This window comes from Silurus meridionalis, chromosome 21, assembly GCF_014805685.1.
Source record: "Silurus meridionalis isolate SWU-2019-XX chromosome 21, ASM1480568v1, whole genome shotgun sequence".
Taxonomy (NCBI): domain Eukaryota; kingdom Metazoa; phylum Chordata; class Actinopteri; order Siluriformes; family Siluridae; genus Silurus; species Silurus meridionalis.
This window is the reverse complement of record NC_060904.1, coordinates 12,681,105-12,693,599: the sequence shown is the minus strand read 5'-3', so window position 1 is coordinate 12,693,599 and position 12,495 is coordinate 12,681,105. Positions and strand designations below refer to the sequence as shown.

The 12,495-nt window shown below is 36.4% G+C and overlaps 1 protein-coding gene across 1 annotated transcript in view; it reads right to left on the bottom strand.

Moving 5' to 3' along the window:
- The window catches only part of si:dkey-12j5.1 (probable assembly chaperone of rpl4), a 74,444-nt gene that overhangs the window by 43,272 nt on the left and 18,677 nt on the right, over positions 1-12,495 (bottom strand). The window lies entirely within an intron of this gene.

The window sequence follows — 12,495 nt, the reverse complement described above, 5'->3', positions numbered from 1 at the left end:
TTGTTCCTTCCTTTCCTTGTCTTCTTCTTCTTTCTAACTGATGAAGTGTTCCATGTTCACCTAGCATGTGTCAGCCTGGAATTACTAGAACATTCCATTTTAAGCCTAATGTTATAATATTTGTACGCTTTAATTCAAAGATTTCATGTATTTTATGTAAATTTTTATGTAAATTATGTCACTTAATGCCTTTTAAATAAATAAAACAAACAAAAAAAACCCTCAAGTGGCAATTTAGACCAAATTTTTATTTGTATTTTTTTTTTTAATTGCCAAAATTTACTTTTTGCCAATAAACTTGTCACTAATGTTTCAGAATTGAAAGTAAACTATAAGAAGATTTTTTAAGAATTTTAAGTTACTGATTATCTCTTTCCTAGACAAAATTCGTTTATATCGGACACTTCCCTTGTAGCTTTGTGAGAGCAACCTGTTTGACTGTTTAGGACGGAACAACAAATTTACCCCACTTCTATTTTTATCCTTCCAAAACAAGTCACTTCTCTCAATGGTGATAAGAACAGCATTTAATTCTCACATATACATTACAGGACAGTGAAATTCTTTCGAATATATACCAGCTTGTTAGGAAGTTCGGGTCAAAGTGCAGGGTCGGCCATGATACAGCACACCTGCAGCTGAGAGGGTTAAGGGCCCAACAATAGCAGCTTAGCAATGCTGGGGCTTGTTTGTATGCCTTCAACAAGCACTGCACACTATACACAAATTACTTACTGATTATTTTGCTCTACTTAAAACAAGCTAGTTATACCAGCATATGGTGCTTATTTAGCAAGAAAATCAACAGTTGATCTTGTACCTTTAGGCATCAGAAATTACTTCAATACAGTCTGCGAAAATTCCCAGTCGCTTAGTTTGCCTTAACGCACACAGTTCAACTTCAATTAATTGAACACAGTTCAACTTTCCTTTTCTCCACACAAGATTTCATAATCAAATCCGTTTCGGCAGATCGTTTTGGACTGTTCTTTAGAACCAAACCCAACAGTTACGCCAATGGTCATAGGAAAAAATTACAAAGAATGGCATTATAATAGGGGTCTGGATTTCTGTCTTTAAAAAAAAATCTATAGAATTTACTGTACGTCCACCATTAGGAAACTGCTGTATAGGTCTGCAGTGCCACACAAAATCAAGAGGTTAAAAACAGCTTTTTCCCTCCAACCATATGCAATACTTAGACACTTAGCATTTACTGCCAATCTCCAGGCAATACCAGAACAATTGCATTTGACTGTAAATATCAGTTTCCCTACAACAATTTATATAATTTTGCACATTTGCATTCTCTGCATGTGTCATACTGAACCTCAAACTACTCCACCATAGTTATTTGTCCTTTAACCTTAATGATATGCAACATACCTGTTCATTCTTACATAACTATTGCAGTATAGATTTACTAATAAAACTGAACAAGGCTGTCTCTTAAAAACATAGACCAAATAAGATTTAGACCATAAAAAAAAAGCCACAGCGAGGCCAACGGTCACTCTAAAACGAAGTACACTGGTTAAAAACAGAGGGAGGATGCAATAATTTGATTTTATTTGCTATTTACACTAATGTTTGGATATAGAACTGCATTTCATTGTCTCTTGTACTCCGATAGTGATAGTAAAGTTAAACTTAAACTACAGTAACTTAACCTAGAAGTAAGCAGCAGGTTAATGCCCCTTGGCCATTATAACACCTCATTTTGCAGTTGTGTGGATTTGTATTTACTAGCCAAATTAAAAAACAACCCTGTTTGTTTTATGCACCACAGACATTATTTCATTGTTCCTGGGAAAAAGTTAAGAGTTTTAAACAGTAAACGGGCATGGTTTAGTGAAGATGCGCCAATGCTGGGCTAATGTGTTAATGTGTTTCTGGCCTAGCAGCATAGAAAATGGCTCTGGGAGCAATTTGGCTCAGGCCACTGGCCCCAGTTTGGCTTTAAACCCTGGCGTATTTGTGCAAAAAAAGAAAAAGTGAGAGGAGGAGATTCATTGTAAAAAGGCCTAATGCTATGGCTCAGCTCCGCGGAGAATGTCTGAAAAGGTTACCGCATTCACACATACCCATTAACCTCATCTTTGTGACATTAAGGCAGGATGCTCTGCATCCATTTGGCCCAAGACTCTGGAATTGTCATGTGGTATGCAAATGAGCACAGTCTACGCATATTTTAAAGCACCCATATAAAGATATCGGAGTGTGCCAAAAATTTGCATATGCATACACTGATGAGCACAATCATAGTTAGATTGTTAGCTGACTGGATTACATTTCCCAGAGGCGCCTCTGACCTTCTGGAGCGGGACCCATTATATGCTTGAGCGCACGTGCATACAAATAAAAACCCACACACGCACGCATCCTTCTACCCAATCACGCAACTCTCAACAATACACAAGCCTGCTGTAATTTATTATTTTTCCCCTTTGATCCTATTACCCACCTTTGGCTCCAACAGAACATTATGGACCAAATTAGCTTTCTCCGAGAAACACTGCCCGAGACAAAGGAAGCAACCGGTAATTAATGACCACAGCCAGCTCCCTTTTATTAGCGAGGCTTCGCTGGGGCGGAACAATCAAACGAGAATTTATGACTGTTGCCTTTAATAAAAAGCTGGCAATATTTATCGCCTATTTACTAAAAAAAGTTAAGGTATTCTCAGAACAACTAAATTACTGATAAAAGGACAGGCCACTGGAATCACTAGGGGTAAGGCAATGAGATTATGTGGTAATGGAGATCAATGGAGGACCCCCCCGATAAAGTGAATTTTTGGCAAAAGATACTGAAATGTATAACCTGCTTAGTATTTATAAATAACAGCCTGAATTAGCTCAGTTTGTAATTCCTTGGTTTGCATAGTCTATGAATTACACACATACGCTTTCACCAGGGTCGATCTTCCTGATGTCAAAAAATTCTGTGTAAATTAAAGAGTGGCTGAGCATCCGGAATAATACATTACCTATGACCTGTTTTACTGCATACACAGGTGATCTGTGGAGTGACTTTTCAACCAGCCCACCCCTTTATTTTTACAAAATGTTTTCTTAACCAGCGAACTTGCAGTGTCAGAATTAATTAAGCATCTATTTCAAAGAAATCCAAATTATGAAAAACGCTGCTTCGAAACATTCATCCCAACGGGTTCAGAGGCTAATTGACATATGATTTATATTTGATTTTAGTTACGAATTAGTAAAACATCATATTTTCTGGACTCATTGGAACGAACATTGAAGAGACAGTCAGTCAAGACTTGAGTGGAGACTAAGAAGCATTCTAAGGTAATACAGTTCAGGAACAGTGCTCAGTGGTTAAGGTGCTCAGTTACTGATCAAAAAGTCAGGGGGTCAAGCCCTGGGATCGCCAAGATGCCACTCTTGGGCCTTTGAGCAAGGCCCTTAACCCTCTGTGCTCCAGGGGCTCCGTATCATGGCTGATCCTGTGCTCTGACCCCAGCTTCCGAGCATGCAGGGATATGCGAATAAAAGAATTTCGCTGTGCTGTAATGTATATGTTACAATAAAGGCTATTCTATTCTATTCTCTTCCTAGACAAGGCTATCTATAAAAAGATGTAAAAAGAAGCCACATTAAGGCAGCCACTCTGAAGGAGTTACAGACTACAGTATTCAAAAAAGTGGATACAAGTTGCACTTAACAACCAATTCAAGGACTCTGCAACATTGAGGATTGTATGGAGGATAACTAGAAATAAATGTTTGAAGATGTAGGTTTGGGTAAGAGGAACTCAAGATCAAAATTTACAAACACACTACAAGCCATAACGCCATTAACATCCTTACAGTAAAATATAGTGATGACAGCATCCAGTAGTTTTCATTGTTAGAAGATTGTTAAAAATAACGAGAGAACGGATGAAAAATATAAAAAAAAAATAATATGTTTAGTCACCTTTAGCAGGACAATGATCCCAAACACAAGGACAAAGCGGCACAGGAGTAGTTAGAAATTGAAAAGTCTACAGTGGCCAAATAAAAGACCAGATCTGAATCCAATTAAGACGCTGTTTTAAAACAGTCAACACACAAGCAACTAGCCTCCACATTGAGAGAAAGATCAACCTACTGTAAAGTAACCAGGAGCAACTCTGCTAGGACAAATGAGTGAAAATTTATCTGCAGAAGAGGTTGTAGAAAGTTCAAAAGGGGTCTTCAAGTTAGGCATTTTAAGCAGCATTATCTCAAGTACATTTAAGTACCTTAATTATTCAATAAAACACATTTTAAGATATTTTTTTTGTGAATAATTGCCTACTTTAAGGATAATGGTTGGCAGTAAAAAGAAAGTAATACTGTCTGTAATTTGAATTCTAGATTAATCCAATGTCTATTATTTTGCAAGGCATTTGACATACGAGCAGCTATTAAATAGGGTAATTTCTTTAAAAAAAAAAATTTAAAACAGAAGAAAAACTAAGTTGCAGTATGGCAGCTAAAATGTAGTGAAAATTTGAAATATATGAAAATAAAACCCAAAGTTAATAAAAAATAGTTACTACATTACTTTCATAAATTACTGAAAAGCCATCCTTTAAACAAGACTCCTTTGGAGAAAAACAATGACGGACATTTTTTATAGCTGAATGAATAAATGCATGAAAATGTCAAGTAGCATTCAACCATTCAACTTGGATATATTTTAGAGTAATCAATGTGCATTTTTTATAGTAGTACAGATTTACTGTCCTTTGAAAATAAAACTCAACATACAGCCATTATTGTCTAAATAACTGGCAACAAAAGTGAGTACACCCTAGGTGATAACAGCTGTCAGTCATTCAACCGTGCAAAGCCACATGTCCTATTTATCCAGTTCATGCAGAACTATTCATGCAGCCTGTACTCCTGAGCCATTGTAGTAGACAGTTGATATTGATTACAGTCTGAATTCATCCTCATAGTTCTTAAGTTGATCAGTGTCTTCATAGATCTTTGGTTCAAGATGTGGAACCATCCTCAGCTGCCCAGAGTGGTCTCCGGTTGAGGAAAAACTCCATCCAGAGGTAGGACAAACTTAGAAATGGCTCAGAAAGTGCATTTAATCCAATATGATTTCATTTAATGCAATATGATGTGATGCAGTGTAATTCAGTAATGTGCAGAAAAGATGGATCGAGACATTATTTCCTCACAGCTTCTGCTCTGTACACAGTGATTTTAATTATTGCTGCTGGTACACTGGCTCAAATCAGCGAATCTTTATACCTCTAAAGGTTCGAACAGAGATGTATATCTGATTCTGTTCTGTATGAAATTATGGACTGATGCATCAAACAGCCAATACATTTCTTTCTCGCACAGCTCTGAGTGCACACAAAAATGACAATCCTTGATGGAATAAAGATGAGTCAGTTGACTAGATATATTACAGTATATATACTAAAATATATAAAAAATATCTTAAAACATATTTACAAGCAATTCGCTATTTGGAAAAAGTTTGTGGACAATTGGAGAGTCGCTTGTGCTTTTTTATTCGCATATCCTCCTCTCTTCTGACTTTTCCAGCCATTTGTGTTTCTTTTCCAATGTTACCACAAAGTTGGAGGCTCCCAATTGTATGAAATGTCCAGCTCCACGAAGATATGTTTTACATGGTTACTTTTTCCATATTCTTTCGTTCTTTCTTTCGGCTTCTCCCATTAGGGGTCGCCATAGCGGATCATCCGCATGTTTGATTTGGCACATGTTTTACGCTGGATGCCCTTCCTAACGCAACCCTCCCTATTTATCCAGGCTTGGGACTGGCACTAAGAGTGGCTGGGGTTGGTTCCCTGACCGGAGATCGAACCCGGGCCGCAGCGGTGAGAGCGCCGCATCCTAACCACTAGACCACCAGGGGACCTTACTTTTTCCATATAGGTGTTTTTTGTGCTGGTAACTTAAATAAATTAAAACCCTTCCCATTTTGCAATCTGATGCAAAAGATGTTTCTAAGTAGATGGTGGACAGAAAATAGCTTTCCTTTTGCATATAGTAAAGCTATTTTCTGTCCAGCATCTATTTAGAAGCATCTTGTGCATTAGATTGCAAAAAGGGAAGGGTTTTAATTTATTTAAGTTACCAGCACAAAAATACACCAGTAAAAAATAAATAAATTAAAAATAAATTAAAAAAGAGTATTAGAATATTTAATTGGTCATAGCAAAAGTGTGCTTCTGAACAAGTCTTTTATCCTGAATAACTTATCACATTACGCTTATTAGACTTTTTAATTTGTGACTTAGGCTTGGCTCAACCCTGGTGACTTTTGTCCTTCAGACATCTTTGGTCATTGTGCTGGTGTTTCCACAATGTTTTGAAACTGATTAAAATCCGAAAACGTTCATGAGTTTTTTTTAATTGAACAAGGAACATCAACAATATTTACAAAAAAAAAAAATATTTCCATATTAGCTTTATTACAGGATACTTGGTTAGTAACAAATCACAAAATTTGGTCAATCGCCTCCATCCCCTTTACCTCAAATCTGCTAGTTATTAATGCCTTGATATGATAAGTAGCTGGTCTGAAATGTAAACTTGTGGTAAAAGATTTTTTTATGTCTTCCAGAATCCTTAGATCTTGTGTGATTTTTTTCTCTGGTTCTATTTATAATTGAGGTGAAATACATAATATATCATGTCTAATCTTTGAGTAAATGATGCTGATATTTCTGACTATGATTCAGTTTTGTTTGAATTTATTTGTTTACCTCCTTTATCTTCTGTCTCTCTTGCTCTGATCATTTCTCGTGTCATTCATATATCTATTGCTTTTGGCTTTTTTTTTTCTCAGATTATTATCCGGCTCACGTTCCAGTAATGCCTGTAATATGAATGGTATAGAGCTGTAGACTTTTTAATAAAATCTGCTTCTTCAGAAGCCTAGGAGAACTATAAAGAAATGCTTTTCAACCTTGGTTTAATGATTAGTCCATTATCTCTCAGGAATACAGCAAAAAGTGGAAGAAAGACAAACTTCAGGTCTCCTATGACATGTTTAAGATGTGCTTAACCAGAGGTCAGTGGAAGAGGCCAAAACTAATGACCAAGAATAGGAATAGGCCTAAAGTAAGTTAGATATTATCGACCAAATCCTTTGCAAGCTGTCTGTCCCAATTCTTCTGCCGAGACCCATGATTAATTTCTCAATAATTTCATTGAGTAAACTCAACAACTTGAGTAAAATCAATTCAAATTTTGATCCATCACACAAATGACCTCCGATCAGGAATTTTTTTAAACTTTTAACCAGTTTCAAGAAAAGTTGCTGATCTAATCTTATAAGTGCCTAAGATGCATAATCAATGTTCTTCATTCATATCTTCTAAAAGTTTTTTTTTGTATTCCATTTGTGACAACCATTACTACTACACTATATGAGCAAAGTTTGTAAACACCTGACCATAAGCTTTGTACTGTATGTGCGTTTTGAACATCCCAGTCCATATTTAGTACTTTATAATAATTTACTTTTACAATAACAGCCAATCTTTTGAGATTATATTCCACTAGATTTTAACATGTGCTTACTAACACCACAAGGATGTCAGTAAAGTCAGGTACTGTTTTGCAGTCATTCATCCCGGTTGTTCGATAGGGTTGAGGTCAGAGCTCTATAGCTGATCACCACTCCAACCCATGTAGACCATATGGTCATGGAACTGACATTGTGCACAGGGGCATTGTAATGCTTAGAAAGGTTGGGGTCTCCTTTTTAACATGGAGAGAGAAATGCAATCTGTACTTAAAATGTGTGCCTCCAACTTTGTGGTAACATTTTGGGGAGGAACTACATATGGCTGGAAAAGTTAGGTGTCCCACTACTTTTGTATATATAGTGTAGCTCTTAGGTAGAGACCTGCACTCCCGGGGGACCTGACGCAAATGAGTGCGGCGTGGGACAAGACTATATAGGTGAATGTCTGTGTGGGTTGCAGAAGAACGTCATTCGGGGAACTCCCACAAAATTGTCTTAAAAATATTTGCAAAAAATTATAATTTACTAAAATCTGCTAAGTATCTACAACAAAAAAGCAACAATGGCAACAATGAAATAAAACGATTTACAGGCATAAGGTCGGAAGTGAACTCTCGCGTGGTTCATGCGCGGTAACTACTAGAGCACACAGGCAAAATGCCTGAAGCGCAAGACAGAAGAGAATCACTGAGTGCTACAGATATTACTACATTTTTAAAAAAGGAACATACAACACAACAAAACCATGGCCTGTTTTTTTTTTCTTTTTATATAAGATATCGTTTCAGTTCTATGTTCTGAAATGTTCCTTGTTCATGTCCATGTTTATCATTTACACAAAAAGTCAAACTCATAAAAATAACCATTTATTTTCCTATTCAAAAGGGAAGCAAGTGAAAATAAAAAGCAAAGTAGCGGTTGGAATCCAGGGTCTGGCTCTGTAGTGAATTTTCTTCCTCTACATCATATGGTGTTCCTCAAGGTTTCATCTTGATCCCTTTGTCGTTTTCATTTTACGTGCCTTCCTATGTTATTTTTCAAAAAATATTACATTTCCTATCCCTATTAGGCAGGTCAAATAACAGCAGCACTTTTGAGTCCCCTACTAAAATGTTTCGGAGGCATTAAATGTTGAATGGCTAACAGCTGAATAGCAGTTGAATGAAAGTTAAACTAAAGATTGTAGTTAAGGTCCACTTTTCCTCAAATACACAAAATCGAAAAGAAACACGAGCGCAAAAATAACAAGCAAAAACATATGACATTGAGAATTAAATCGTTTTGCAGGAATCGAAATATTCCTAATATCTATTATTTCCCTCAGAAAAAGATCAGACTATAAAAGCCCCAAGCTACCTGAATACACACACCACTGATTCTCAACCTCTTCCGAGTTAACAAAATAGAACGTGCATCATAAAGCATTGCCATTAAGTTCAGCTTTACAGAGTAAAAATGTCCACTATAAGCAGTTTCGGAGGTAAAACACTAAAGATAAAAACCCACAAAAGAAAATTAGGTAGTCAATTAAAAATGTGCACAGAATGCAGTCTGTAGTAAGGTTTTTTTTTTTTCTTAATTAAATGCCTTGCTCTTTAGAGATAATTGGATCCCACCAGTGTCATTACAAACAAAACATTCAATTCTAGTTAGTATAAGCGGTGATGAGAGAATGTTCTCTTCTCCACTTTTTTTTTTCCATCTTTCTTGCCCTATTTCTCTTGTTCTCTTTCAGAGCAATACATCAATCTTCCACTGTTAGTGGGTATGCTGGGCTTTGAGCAGATGGTGTCGATAGGGGAAAAGACTCTTCTAAAATTGAGTTAGAACCTGTTCCTGAGGTTTGACATCTATAAACACAAAGATCCAACAAAAGATTCTCTTAAGAGCCTGAACAAATAATGCCAATATCTGCCAGTTTTACTCTGGTTTATGAAATCTCTCAAGAACAGTGAGTTTGCTCAAGCGAGGCAAAAAAACCTAAAGACAGACCTGCCTCTCACAAGGCTTGCGGTTGTTTTAAGATGCCTGACTAAACTGATATCTATATTATATGCTGCTTTTCCACAGCAATCCAGGCTGAAAAACAAATCCAGACACAGACCGATACTTATCCCGTCTGAACGTGTGTCAATTACTTCACAACTTGTGCAAGTAGGAAATATTTTTCTCTCGTAGTTCCAATTGAGTGCAAAATACGTCAAGGTTTATTTTATGAACATCCCAATACCAAAATATTAAGTTTGTTATTTAAGAGTGCACAAAATGGCAACTACAGGTTGGATCTATGACAATATCATGCATCTTAAAAGATATACAGCATGGTATATAGATTTGCTACAAAATATTTTTGATTTTGAAGTTGTAAAAAATTCACCCTCGAACCATTTTAAAGATTTGGGAGAATATGTTCTAAAAAATATATGCTGCTTCTACTCAGTTTGTAATATTTGAACCTCCCAATCTGCACAACTAATGGAGTTACAGTTTATAGAGAGCTTGAACGACTGCTCGAGTTAACAGTGGCCCACAGCTATAAAAGGTTATTTGGCTACAAAATCTTACTACCACTTTAAAAAAAAAAAAGCTCTTATGTTGCTTCGACATTACCTGAGAAAAAGCAGGCATTTTAGCCCATTTTGGCGCTCTATTTTCAGTCTATTACGTTCCAGTCTCATATTTTTTTAGGAGAAAGTGACGTTAAACAAATGTGAATTCATTTCTGCCCAATTGTTGAAAAATAAACGTGCAGCATTACAGCTCTAAACTGGGATTGGATTCTAGTTTTTCCGATTAGAACTTTAAATAAACCCACCCATGCCAAAAGAATGCAAATTAAAGTCGTACAACTACTTGGTGATCTGACCATCTTCAAACTCTCTCTCTCTTCAACTTTCTTTCCTTTCCTCAAAAGACCAATCAAAATGTTTCATGCTGTGCAGAAGCTTGGCTGCTGTCTAAGCACCGGCTATCAAAGTGATGACCCCATGACCTTCGGTGCAGCTCTGCCAGGCAGCCAGGTGACCGGTATTAATATTAATGTCTCCCCTATGGCGCGAAGAGCTTTCAGCCATGCTGAGGCATCCAACAGCTTTCGAGTCATGCTGCATTCACAAACACGTTTCTCCACCGAGATGGAAATACAAAACAGACGAAAAGAATGAAAAGAACAACAACGCTTTTCAGGTTCTTCCCAATTCTTCCTTGAGTGAGAAAAAAACTCTGATTCCTCATTTATATTTCAAAACCTCCCACAGCAGTCATCCACATCTTTTTTTTATTCTAGAAGCCATTTTATACCTTTCTCTGTGGGATCTGTTCATGATTTTCACAGGAGTCTCTCTCTCTCACACACACACACACACACACACACACACACACACACACACACACACACACACGCACAGGCACACGCACAGTAAAGGTCAAGTGCTGAGCAAAATACAATTCTTGAATTATTCAAACGCAACGTTCCATGGAGAAAAGAGAGAAAAATGCTTTAAAAAAGGAGGGGAAAAAAAACACACTTACTATTCAAGTGAAGCAAAACACTCATACAAGGAATTTAGCAACAAACCTCTTTAGCTATCACACGGAATAGAAAGTGGCTTTGGCAACTTTTAAAGTGCCTTTTAAAACTGCCCACTCGAGATATCAAAACTAATGTCACTGTACACTATTTTAATGCTATTCAAATGTAAGTAGCAAAGACAAACAAAAAAAAAAAACACAATCCACAACAAAAAAAAAAGGCTTCATAAATGTTATGTTAAAATGGTATTTCACAATGGTGGAGAATTCAATTCAACTTTTTTTTAATGGCAATTCTGACAGCTTTGCCACAAATCAGTTCCATAAACATCTGGATTTAGATGTACTGTAATTCGCTAAGAAACAACCCAGAGGTGGCATTAGCGAGGGGAAAAAAAATCCCTTAGATGACCTGAGAAACAAACCTTGAGAGGTACTATACTCCAAGTAGAACAAATCCTCCTTAAACAGAATAATTTATATTTTGAGCATATTGTGAATAATCCACGAAAGTTCAAAAAGTGTGTGGACTACTTCCGAACATTTTCAAACTCTACCTTTATTACTGAAGGACACTATGTTTACTAGACAAATGGTGCTACAGATAAAGGCAACACGTACACATGAAATAAACAATGCTTTATTGATCCTCAATCAATCAAAGCACATGATAAGAATTTCCACAAAAAAATTGAGCCAATGGATGTAGTTATTATAGCTGACTCCTGAAATTGTCCAACAGTCACCAACTCTATGACAGGTAGACAACCCATTGACCTTTACAGCATTTGGAGACCCCCTCATCCAGAGTGACTTACAAAATGCTTTGAAGTCCCCATCAATATGTTCAAATTCTGATTCTGGATTATTATTAGGTTAGAGACTGCTAAGAACTGGAGCAAAAGTTCACTCTACAACAAAGAGCATGCATACTTTGTTCGGTACCACAGGGTAACGGTAGCATTAGTCCTAATCCCCGGACCACCAAGCTGCTACGGCTTGGGCCCTTGTGTAAAGGCCCTTAATCCTATATTGAGATTAACGTAGGTCTCTCTGGATAAGGAATCGTTCGAATATTGTAAGTGTAAATGTACCCGGAGAAATGGTGAGACTCCTCAAGAATACCAGCAACTTACTTAGAATGAAATAAATACTGTACAACAGTATATTAACTCTATTATCCATAGGCAGACCTTTTTTATTCAACAGTTTTAAATGTAAATAAAAATATGAATTATTTGAGTTGAACCAACTCAACTTTTTGAATGTTAAAGACATGAAATGTTGAGTTGACAACTTGTATTTACTCGGTAGACTCAATTGGGGTTCTGAATTTTATACATACACATACACACAGACATACACATACACATATATATATATATAATGTTATTTATATATTATAACATATATTCATGTATATACAATATAACAAAGATATTGTAGATAATTT